The sequence below is a fragment of the Centrocercus urophasianus genome, unplaced genomic scaffold (genome assembly GCF_019232065.1).
Source record: "Centrocercus urophasianus isolate 14NV4802_14NV808 unplaced genomic scaffold, USGS_Curo_1.0 seq_15, whole genome shotgun sequence".
NCBI classification, from domain to species: domain Eukaryota; kingdom Metazoa; phylum Chordata; class Aves; order Galliformes; family Phasianidae; genus Centrocercus; species Centrocercus urophasianus.
Window position 1 is genome coordinate 4,088,121 of NW_024884697.1, and position 12,169 is coordinate 4,100,289.

The following is a 12,169-nucleotide window of genomic DNA, read 5'->3' on the forward strand; positions in this document are numbered from 1 at the left end:
AATTCTGTCTTTTACTGTTTTGCATTAATCTTAGGCAAGCAAATATCAAGATTTTCTACTCAGCAGCTGTTTGTCTTGTATAAAATTAGCAACTGGCCTCAATCCTAGCCAAAATGGACATATGGTTGAATAAAAAACCTACAATGCTTAACACTAATTGACATACTTGTTTGCACTAGAGCTGGGCGAATTCAGTTTTTCTTATTGTTATTGTTTTGTAGCCAAATCATACCAAATAAAAGTGAGAAAATTTAAGACATGAAAATTGTTTTAGAAAAAAAAAAAAACCATAAAAAATTATCTATGCTTTATTAAAAATAAAAATAAAAATCTGTACATAAATTTATTTTCTTTCCAAGGTTAGTTGATGCTATTATTTGATCTTTTCTTCTTTCAGCATAGATGATTTATTTAAGTGCAGAGACTTGAACATTTTATCACAAGAAAATTTCTGGTCAATAGCCTGCTCATACAGACTTCTCAGAGTGATAGAAGTACAGAACCAGGAAACAAGAAATCTTTTGGACCTTACACTATTAAATTTAACAGTTCAGTTTATCTGTATCACTGTAGATATGAAGTCAGAGTTTCAAGGATGAGAACATCTGGTGCAAAGAAGGTTGGCTTTATTATGAAAGAAGACATTGTGGTTTTGTCTGGCCACAGCGTGTGGTTCTCTGATCTTGGGTAAGTAACTTCCTTTCCATGAGGGCATCTCCATTTGTAATCATTAGATAATTCTTTAAGCAGTTAGTTGAGCTGTGATAATTATGAATGAAAATTTTACAGCTCCAGGTGGGGATGTTGTGCAGTAAAACTCTGTAAAAGTCAACAAGAGTTTATATATATATATATATATATATATGTATTTTTTTTTACTAGGTACAGTCCAAAAATGAATATTTCACTTTATTGGATTGATGAATTTATCCATCCATTTGATTAGCTGTGCAATAGAATTTTGTTTCAAGAGAGAGCTACTTTAGTTGTTACTTTACATTAGTAATTGTGACTTCACATCAGTAATTATGTTCTTCTTTTCTACAGCTGATTTGTATATTTTCTCCATTTTGAATCCTTCTATAATCTCATACTGTTAACACAAGTAACTCTATTGATTTCTCAGATCTTATTAAACAAACAAACAAACAAAAAAGCATTAGTGGTTAATTGTTTGTAGGCCTGTTAATATAGTATTAAACAAAATTCAGTTACCTGGACATAAGCATCTGCCTAGCTCCAGCTCCAGCTCCAAAGGTCACAGGTTTCCCTTAGGTCCTGCATCATATTTGTCAGGTCTATACAGATGTCTTGGATACCCTCAGGCATCTCAAATGGCACCAGATGTCTATGCATAGGTAAATGAACTTATTTCTAAGGATAGGATGCAATTCCATATTCAGATAAGATATGTAGCATGCAAGTGTTTACAAGAATTTTTTTTTTCTAGCTTTCCATTATCGTCCATAGAGTTTCAGTCTGCAAGAGTAGGACTGTAGTACAGGGATCACCTTAATATCTCAGTCTCTTTTTAGCCAAGTTTAGTTCTCTATGCAGACATCTAGAGTAACCTTAGAAGCTTGAGTGTATTTAGCACATTTATATGGTGTTTGCATGGACACATGACATACATGTTTTCTGGAGTAGTATATGGTACCCAGGTGAGATGCTCTACAATACCTTCATTGGTAGTACATACATAAATAGGGACAACTGGTTCAAACACTTCTGACCATAACATAAAGGACTTGATTTAGTTGCTAAAGTAGACATCTGCTGCCTCCTAAAATGCCTTGATTTCCACAGAGTTGGTTAATGTGGCATAGATCTCAAGAAGATTCAGGCCTCTCATGGTCATGAGTGGAGGTTGAGACAATTTGACTTACATACATATACTTCATACATATATATATATATATATCATTAGGCATATAGAACAGATATATACACAGCTGAATAAAGTCCTACATCTACCCTGTGCAGAAAAGGAGTAGCTAGGTCTTTAGCTCCCACAGAGGCTCCTACAGCACCCAAATTAATTGTCAAATCCTGAAATTGAATCCCACCTGCACTGAACAAACACTGAAACAATAGAATGTTCAAGTATGCCAGATATTATCAAAATAGCCTTATAGGCACGTGTTAAAATGCACAAGCTTAAGCATAAGCTGCGCATTGATTATATTCATAGCCCTTTCCCTTTGCAAAACTTTTCTTTTCTTTCTTTCTTCTTCTTGTTATTTTTTTTGCCCAAGGCAAGAAATAATTTTTCACCTTTTTAAGTGCCACTTGACTGTGGGCATTGTAAAGATTATTACATCTTGTGGAAGTGCCAATTAGAGACAATAATTACTTGACTTGTCTGTTTTAGCATGAAAATGCCTAGAACATTTTGTCCTTGGCAGTTAGAATTTTTATGTCTATACTCATCCAATTTAGGAAATACACTTTTTTAGGGAACCTGATTTAATGCTTCCTCTCTATGCATCATAGGTGAGGCCACACACGAAATATAGTGTCCTGTTTTGGGCCCCTAGTACAAGGGAAGGTATTGGAAAGAATCCAGCAAAGGGCCACAAAGTTGATCAAGGTACTGGAGCATCTTTGCTGTGAGGAAAGGTTGAGAGAGCTGGGACTGCTCAGCCTGGAAAAGAAGAGGCTCAGGGATGTCTCATCACTGCCTGCAAATACCTGAAGGGAGGATGCAGAGAGGATAGAGACACACTCTTCAGTGGTGCACAGGTCCAGAACTAAAGACAATGGGGACAAACTGGAACACATGATGTTCCCTCTGAATGTGTGTTTCTTTACTGTGTGAGTGATAGAGTGCTAGTACAAGCTGGCCAGAGGAGCTGTGGAGTCTCCTCTTTGGAGATCTTCAAAACTCAGCTGGACTTATGCAGGGCATAAGTCCGGGTGTCCCTACTTGAGCAGAATTTGGATCAGATGGATCCAGAGATCCCTTCAACCTCTGTAAATTAACTTTACCTTCTGTAAATTATCAGCAAGAAGATTGCCCAAGTTACAGAATTCCATTCTTTATTACACAAATATTTCTAATCTGTTTATTTTGTTTATTTGTTTTAGGGATTCCTTTTCAGAGCAGTTTGTCTGATCATTTTGTATCATTTAAATATTCATATTAACTGTAACGGTAATGTAGATTTTATGAAGGATGTACTCCTAGATTAAATATTCTAAAATTATATTGAATTTTCCCGTCCCAAGTAGCATTTTCAAGGAAAATTAAATCAGTCTGCACTAATGAAAACCTAATTTACTAGAACTGTGTATGTGTTAATGAAATGGAGTGCAAAGCAGATTTTTTTTTTTTTTACATAACTCTAAGTAATTTTTCTGATGTCGAGGATGAGAAAGTGGAATAACCCCAAATCATCTAATTCATTTTGATTTGTTTTTGCTTTTTAACAAATCCCCCTAAAATCTTAAGGATCATATACATATGTTTATCTGGAATGCTTTTACGGGTTTTTAATAATTCCCATGTGTAAAATAAAAGCTCTATTTTAATTGCACATTAGATACTTTCACTAGAAAATGCTTCCAACCAAATTCTACAGGCTTTTTTGGTTTGTTTTTGTTTTTAACTAATACAAAGTATTTTAGAGATTTTTTCAGAACTATTCAAAACCACTTCTGACCAAAAATATATATTCATAGGTGGGTGTTGATTAATGGTGCTAAAAACACTTTGTGTAGGATCTCATGCTAATTACCCTTTACACCCTAACCTGTGTCAATTCTAACAATCTAAATTAGTGTTTTCTCTTAGGAACAAGGAATGTGAGAATTGTGAAATTGGCTCAGTAAGCTGAATTAACAGTGCGAAAATGGAGACGTTCTGCCTCTCTGTATTAACATCTGCTGCTTATACTAGATGTGGTGTTCTAATCTAAGTGATGGAGACATTACCCTACCTTCATGGAAAAAGAAAGAAAAAAAAAAAAGATTAAAAATAAGACAAAAAGGAAAAGGAAGAAAAGATGGGGTGGGGAAAGGGAAATGAAATTGCTGCGTTGTAAAAAAAAATGTAATTGGTGACAATTGTTATTGGCAGTTCCAGGTAATCATGTCTGGAATAATGGATTTTTGACATGCAAGTCTTGAAAATTGGTTGCATTATTGTTGATGCAAATAGTTTAGTTTCTTTCCTATTACTGCTGCCGTATAATGGAACACAATCTTATAGGCAGTGGGTGATACATAGAGCACACTGCTCAGATAAAATCCTGATTACAAATGGTTCCATTTGGTTTATTTTATATTCTAACAGTAACATAAGTCTTTCTGGGTTCATTACATTATTAAAATAAAAACCTATGTTTCTGAAGAGAATAGGAAGTTTTTATTATTGTTTCTTCCACTAAAACATTGCAAGGATTATTCAGATTTTAGGTTGGAGACATTTAGTTGATAAACAACAGTAATCAATGGCAGTGAGAAGAGCTTGTGTGTTCAGAACATAATGAAATCTCCCAGACTTGTGAACTGCCCATTGTTGCTCATTATTATCATAATCAGCACTGCCCAAAATATTTCTGGTCTGCCAGGATGGCATCTGTGCAAGAAGCACATCCAGCAGTACTGACACGCTTCAGCTAAGTGCAAGTTGAACTGCAACATCCTATAGGCTGTACTTACTGCTCCTGGGAGCAGGAGGCTGCAATTAAAAACAGATAAATACAGTCAGTGTATTTAAAAATTTTTCTTTGTTCCCAGAGTTAAAAGCACTCATTAATTAATAAAATGTATATCTATATTTAAAAAAAAAAAAAAAAAAAAACAAAAAAAAAACCTGGAAAGGCATTCTGGGAATTTGGATGGAAAGGAGAGAGGTGTAAGCCAGACCAGTGAGCTGGTGCCATGTTAATTTAGCTTTAATGGGACTGAGCTTGCTCATGGCTGGCTGAGAAAAGCCTGCTCCAGAAGTGCTCCAATGGCCTGGCTAGGCAAGGAGGATAGGGGAGCATCAGAAAGATGTCAGTGGCAGAGCTTTCTTCCAGCTCACAGATATATCACAGTGTTGCTGACAGCCTGAGCTCTTGGAAAGGTTGGAGAGAGCCAGTACATGGCCTCAGTGCTTATCCTTCCCTATTTGGCAGGAAGTAATGGGAGGGGAAAGAATTTCCCACTCCTACCTTCCTCACTGCTGTTGCTCAAACTTGTATGAAAGATAGAAATAATGAGTTTGGCCCCCAGTCATCACTTCATTAAAATAAAAATCCTTCCTGACAGCCCAAACGTGATCTTTAGAATCTTATTACTTGTCAGAATACACTTTTGTCCTATTTCAAGCCAGGAACATTTTAAATGATTTCCTTTCATTATTTTTTTCATCCCCACAGCATTGCTATATACAGTCCTTCAAAATCATTGTAAATCAGTTTCCAAGAATTCAGTTCAAATTGAATTTCCAGATATTAAAGGGTGTCCAGAAAAAACAGCTTACAAGTAAAAAAGTAAAGAAGGTAGTATAGTTACCCCTGGTTATCGTAGCTATATACTTGATTCTTTGTAAACTAGCATGGTCCAATAGATGGTTTTGAACAGACTAAACAAGTGAAAATGTGAATGAGTTGTCATCCTAAAATACGTGCTTGATATTTTAGGCTTTAAGTTTGCACAGCCATTAGACACCTACTTAAGTTTTTATATGAAATAACATTTCATAACCCAAACATCATCAGCCTGATTTTTTCTTGTTAGAACCAAATTTTTGTGAATCTCAAGCAGAGGCCAATGTTTGAACCCTGCTCTTTACTCGCTACTGTAGAATGTCAGGCAATAAACAGTTTTCTGGGAATCCTCAATTTTACTGCTTTTTCAGTGAGATGCTAACTGACCCCAGCAGAGCAGTGATAACATTAACAGATACTGTGTGTATCTGTTGATGAGTTACAGGTCTTGGCTTTGATCTACACGAGTTGCACCATTTGTGCTAGCAAGGGTATAGATTTATGCACCATGACTTGACAGCCACCACCCATCTATATTTCTGATTTAGTTGTTCACTGGGCATGCTATTAACATTTTATTTTAACAGTCCTTGAATGTCTGCAATAAGGATGCTGTGATAACCTAATAATCAGATGCTTGGATGGAGACATAGAATTGCTTCTTAAGCACCTGCAAAATTTATCTAGTTTCTTCCACTTTCTCTTAAAGTATGATAAAAGTGATGAACTGTATCTTAGCTGTCACCAGAAGGGAATGTTTCCCTAACAAATTATCATGCCATTCCTAATCCACGATTGAAGACAAATGTTTTCCTGACCTATTTTGCTTCAAAACTTTTCCTGTTGCTGGACATTACAAACCACACTGACCAGCTATTGGTACTGTCCATCTACTGGAAAAACACTATCTTTTTGTGGCCAATATCAGTTTGTCAGGCTCACCTGCTTTCTCCTTACAAAGTTTGCATGCCCCACTCTGAGTGATTTTGCCCCTAAAATCAGGTCTGGCTAACATCTCTTAAGAATGGGATCTTTAATTAATTATGTTCAGAGCTGTGACAGAAAAGGCGGTTCTGTCAGTGTCACATTGCATGTGCCTGAGTGCTGAATATTTTTGGCAAACTCGATTTTTATTAAGCATATCTGATTTATGTTTTACAGACTCTTGGGGGTGAAAAGGCAAATTAATTTAATAATAGATTCACTTTCTAGCAACATCTGTTTGCAATCTGCCTAGGCTGCTATGAATATCATTTCCTTGTGTATCAAAATGTACTCTGGTATTACTTATTCTGATTCCAGACCCCTTTCTCTTGGGAGGGATTTTTATTATTTAATTTATTTATTCATTCATTTATTTTATTTTCTAAAGTTAAATAATATTGCATTTGGAGCTGAAAAACAAATGATTTATTATTCCAGAAATGGTACTCTATGCAACAATGTTGTGTTGCGAAAGGCTGAATAAATTGGTATGTGGAATGGGTAGAGAAAAAGATGCCATGCAGAAATTATACATATTTTCCTTCTATTTGAAACCAATGGAAACTTGTTAGTCCAGTTGATTTGGGTTGTTTTTTTTTGTTGGTTTGTTTGTTTTTTGTTATTTTATCCCTGTGATGCTTTGGAAGGACCTGTGTGTTTACTGATAGAAGTAGTCCAAGCAGTGGAACTAGTTCAAACAGAGATACCGAGAAGACAGTGACCTCAGTACTTCCAGATGTGGAGCACTGCGTTTCAACAAATCACATCAGCTCAAGAATTTCTGCAATACTAGTGAAGAATATGTGCTCAAACATGTTGCTGGACTGAGACCACAGGCCTCAGATCTTTCAAATGCTGAGACATCATGGAATAAAACAGGAAGAGCCACTGCTGCAGAGAATATTAAAAGCAGGGAATAGCGCTTTGAATTTTGGAGGCTATTTGATGGTGGAGGTTCTGTGTCCTTTCAAAATTACTGAAGTGATATCTGTGAGCATTTAATTAAGAAATTCACCTCTTGGTACTATTTGTTCACCAGTCTTTCTGCTAGTGGATGTGCCATGAGTGCTACTTAGTGATACTGGTATTTTAGAAAGTTGGCTTCATCCTTCATATAGAGAAAAGCAAAACAAAGTCAGGTACTCTACATTTCAATCAGAGAGTAATATGGTGCACAATAACTCAGGGAGAGCTCATTCCATAGACCTATTCCATACCTCCTGAGTTCTCTTCAGCAGTGTAAACAGTGTTCTGTCACATGGTGATGGTTGCTTTCCATCTACAGTTTAAATACTCTGCACATGAGCCACTGAGCTGACAATGGAGTGGGGTCTGAATTCACTGAGAAATCACTGGAGGGAGGAAAACATTTGAGGAAAACAACCTGAGGTCTTGATCTTGAAAATAATTGTTATGTTCTTAATTTCTTTGATTTTACAAGGAAATATGGTTACTAAGCCAGATCAGTTTTGACATTAAACATGTTAAATTACTTTGGCCTCACAGTTCCTTTCTTCTTTGCTCTCTTTGCAAATTCCCTGTATCTCTTTTCTCTATCCTCTTAGAAAGATTCTCACCTCTAATTGTAGGGGAACAGTTAGGTCACAGCTTGAACTGGTGACTGGGCACCTGGTGAAGTAGTGTGGTTGGCCTGGGGAGCACAGGCAAAATATTTGCACTTATGCTCTCTAAATGACTAAGAGTGTACACAAGGTAGAGCCACCCTGGACTTGTGTAAGGGCCAAAGGGAAAACAGCTCTTGAGTCTAGGCTGCTTTCTGTGATGGAGTGCTGCATAGCTAGAGATTCCCCTCACCAGTTGGGTGAGGTCAACTCTTTTATCTGCATGTGATGATTAACCAGTATATGATTATTGTGAATACTTTGCCTGGTATTGCCAAGAACCTGTAAGAAGCAATTTTGTTAATTTGTGAGCAGAACACCCACCATTTGACACTTTTCTCTATTTTTATTTTTTCTTTTCCCAATGTGAAATTCATGCCCCTCTTTCTTCCTTTTCAGGGTGTGGAAGAATCAGCACCAGACAAGGTAATCGTTACTTCTGATTCTCTTTAGAGTTGTAGATACTATCAGTTATTTTAAATACCTCTTTCTGGATGTGTATTTGCATCTCATACTAGCAATTTCTTACCCTTTTTTTTCCTGAAAATTATTTTGTATTTCTTCCATGCTTGTGATGCTTCACTGACTTGAACAGAATCAATTTGTTATAGTAGCAACTATGCTTGCAATGTTCCTAAGGTTAAGATGAAACTTCAGAGCTATCCCATTTTCTATCTTTCATTATAGTTCTTATTTGAACATTTTTACCATATGCAAACTAGTATAACACTTTCCTGTGAAGCTCTTTCTTTTCTGATACCATTTTCCTTTTTTTTTTTTTTAATCTTCTTTCATCTCAGCATTGTGTTTATTGTCTATATGCTCCCATCTAGGTTGCTGATGGACAGTGGCAGAGAAAGAAAGACAACCCTGCCAGTTCTCATGGACGTGGAAGACTGGACCATCCTCTTCCATGTCTCATATTGCCAAGTCAAAATTAACAGCTGAACAAGGATCTCAGACCAAACCCTACATAAAAAGAAGCGAAAATAATAGGAACTTTAAAACTTATGATTTCTTGACACATATCTCAGCACTGAGGTGAGTGGTTTTGTGCTGTTAACATTATGTATTATTTAAAAGCTGTTTCCATTCTTCTTGTTCCTGAATACTCAGTTGCCCTGTCAGCAAAACGTATCCCAACATGGAGCTGACCAGTGAAGTGCATATATCTTACCAAATTCAAACTGATTATGGTGTGCTACCTCTAAAAATAAAATCCCAGAACAGAACAAAGAATGCTTAGATCACTGCAAAAGCTGCATATAGCAAGAGAGAAAAAGATGAATATTATTAAGTTCTTGCAAACTTGATCTTCATTCCCATATCACAAGGAACAAGAGAAAGGAAGGAGGTAGTCATTTTGCTTTAAATTAGAAAAGGAGCACATATCCCAGATCAGGTTCTCTGAGGAACTACCACAGCAAAAACTCTAACACTGAATGAGCTTTCATAAGGTTATCTCCCTGCTCTTTTCCTCACAATCTTTCTTCAGGGCTACGTTGCACTTCCAAATGCCTTTCACCTGACAGACTGAAAGAGAATAGAGGTCATAAGATTCTGAAGCTGCAAGATCCTGTCTGTAGGCAGATAATATTAATTGCCAAATTTTTGAGGTATGTCTCTTGACAGGCTCTAACCTGAGTTCCTCTCTCAAACATTAAGATTCCAAAATGCAGGGATCTCTAAAACCCAACTACCACCTGCAGCCCATCTACCTAGCAACAGTGAGCACTGAGCTCAATGATTAAGGTTGTATTTAACATGTTTTTAACATGCATTTAACACTTTTTGAACAAGAGTGAACTCCTAAACTCATACTACCAAAACTTTGGGCTTACTTAGGGTCCATCTTAGAATCTTGAAGAATGGTTTATCTGTAAATGTTTTTGCTGATGACCATGCAACGTGATGCTGATCAGTAATATAACACCAGAACTTCGAGTATTTTGTGAAGTATGTACAGGTGTAGGAATACACTTTTGTTGTAGAATCCTTAGAGATGGAAGGAACCTTTTAAGATCATCTAGTCCAACTCCCCTACAGTGGGACATACACAGCTGAATCAGGTTGCCCAGGGCTTGATCTAGCCTCTCCTTGAAAGTCTGCAAAGAGCCTCCACTGTACCTTCATGCAGTCTGTTTCAGTGTCTCACCAAACTCACTGTAAAAGACCTTTTCCTTGGATCTGACCCAAATCTACCTTCTTTGAGCTTGAAGCCACTACCCCTTGTTCTATCACCACAGACTCTGCTAAAGAGTCTGTCCCCCTCATTCTTCTAGATTTCCTTTAGGTCTGGAAAGGCCACTCTCAGGTCACCTCACAGACTTCTCCAAGCTGAACAGCTCCAGCTCTCTCAGCCTGTCCTTGTGGGAGAGGTGCTCCATTCTGCGAATCATTTTTGTGGCCCTTTCCTGGAAATACTCAACAGATCTGTGTCTCTCCTGTACTGAGGACTCCCCACTTGGTCACAGTACTCCAAATGAGGCCTCACCAGTGCAGAGTAGAGGGGCAGAATCACCTCCCTCAACCTGCTTGCCACACCTCTTTTGAAGCAGGTCAGGTTATAATTGGCTTTCTGGGCTGTGAAGGTTCATGCCCAGCTTCCCATCCACCAGTATCCCCCAAGTCCTTCTCAGAAGGGCTGCACTTAAGCCTTTCATTAACCAGTTTGTATTGTTAGTGAGGGTTCCATCGACCCAGGTGCAAGATCTCATGTTTGGATTTGTTGAACCTCGTGAGGTTCACCTGGGCCCCTAGCTCAGGCTGTTTAGGTCCCTGTGAATGGCATCCTTTCCCTCTGGTGTGTTCACTGCTCCTCACAACTTTGTGTCATCAGCAAACTTGTTAAACCTACTTGAGCCCACTGTCAGTGTCACTGATGAAAATATTAAAGAGTATCAGCCTCAGCACTGACCCCCATAAGATGCCACTCATCACTGGTATCCATCCAGACATTGAGCCATTGACCACTACTCTCTGGACTCAATCCTGCAACCAGTTATTCATCCATTGAAAAGTCCACTCGTCAAATCCATATCTTTCCAATTTGGAGAGATGGATGCTGTGGGGTACATTGTCAAAGACCTTACCAAAGTTGAGATAGATTACATCAGCGACTCTTCCCTTATCCATTGTTGCAGTGTCAGTATTATAGAAGGCCATGAGGTTGGTCCAGCAGGATTTGCCTTGGTGCAGCCATGCTGGTTCTCCTGTGTCACCTCCAAGGAATGCAACGCCTACCCTGAAAAGACAGGCTGAGTGCTGGAGCTGTCCATCCTGGAGAAGAGAAGGCTATGGGGACAACAGAGTGACCTTTCCTTATCTAAAGTCAGATTAATGAGAAAGAAGGGGTAGACTCTTTAGCAGGGGCTGTTGTGATAGGGCAAGGAGAAATGGTTTCAAACTAAAAAAGAAAAGTTTGAGAGTCAATATAAGGAAGTATTTTTTTACAATAAGTATAGTGAAGCTTTTGAACAAGATGCCCAGGGAGGTGGTGGATGTCCCAGTAGTTGAGACATTCAAGGTCAGACTGAACAGGACTCTGAGCACCTGATCTAGCTATGTTTGTCCCTGTTCATCGCAGGGTAGTTGGACTAGATGATCTTTAAGGATCCCTTCCAACTCAAATGATTCTAAAATTCTATTTCAGTTTACGTATTACTGAGGTAAATTTCTCCTGTGAAACTTTATTTTCCATAGGATAATGATACCGCTGAGATTGCCAAAGCTCAATGCTTTGACTTGATTTCCGTATTTCTACTCCTCACAGACTATAATTCTATAAGGTGCAACCTGACTATTTAAGGCCAGTAAAATGAATGTGACCTGAGAGCGCAAACACTTGGAAACTGATGGAGCTTAATTACTTGGGATTATAAAGAAGTAGATGAGAAACTAATTGAAAGTCAACAGAGATGGATTTGACCCTCATTCTGTCAAAGAAAGAAAGGAAGAAAGGAAGAAAGGAAGAAAGGAAGAAAGGAAGAAAGGAAGAAAGGAAGAAAGGAAAGGAAAGGAAAGGAAAGGAAAGGAAAGGAAAGGAAAGGAAAGGAAAGGAAAGGAAAGGAAAGGAAAGGAAAGGAA

The 12,169-nt window shown here is 37.8% G+C and overlaps 1 long non-coding RNA gene across 1 annotated transcript in view; it reads left to right on the forward strand.

Annotated features, from left to right (window-relative positions):
* The first annotated feature begins 635 nt into the window (after positions 1–635).
* Positions 636–12,169, forward strand: part of LOC122159100 — a 37,423-nt gene continuing 25,889 nt past the window's right edge. The window contains exons 1-3 of the long non-coding RNA XR_006168383.1: positions 636–687; positions 8,483–8,509; positions 8,917–9,124. This is a non-coding gene — a long non-coding RNA (uncharacterized LOC122159100). The remainder of the gene's footprint in view (positions 688–8,482; positions 8,510–8,916; positions 9,125–12,169) is intronic.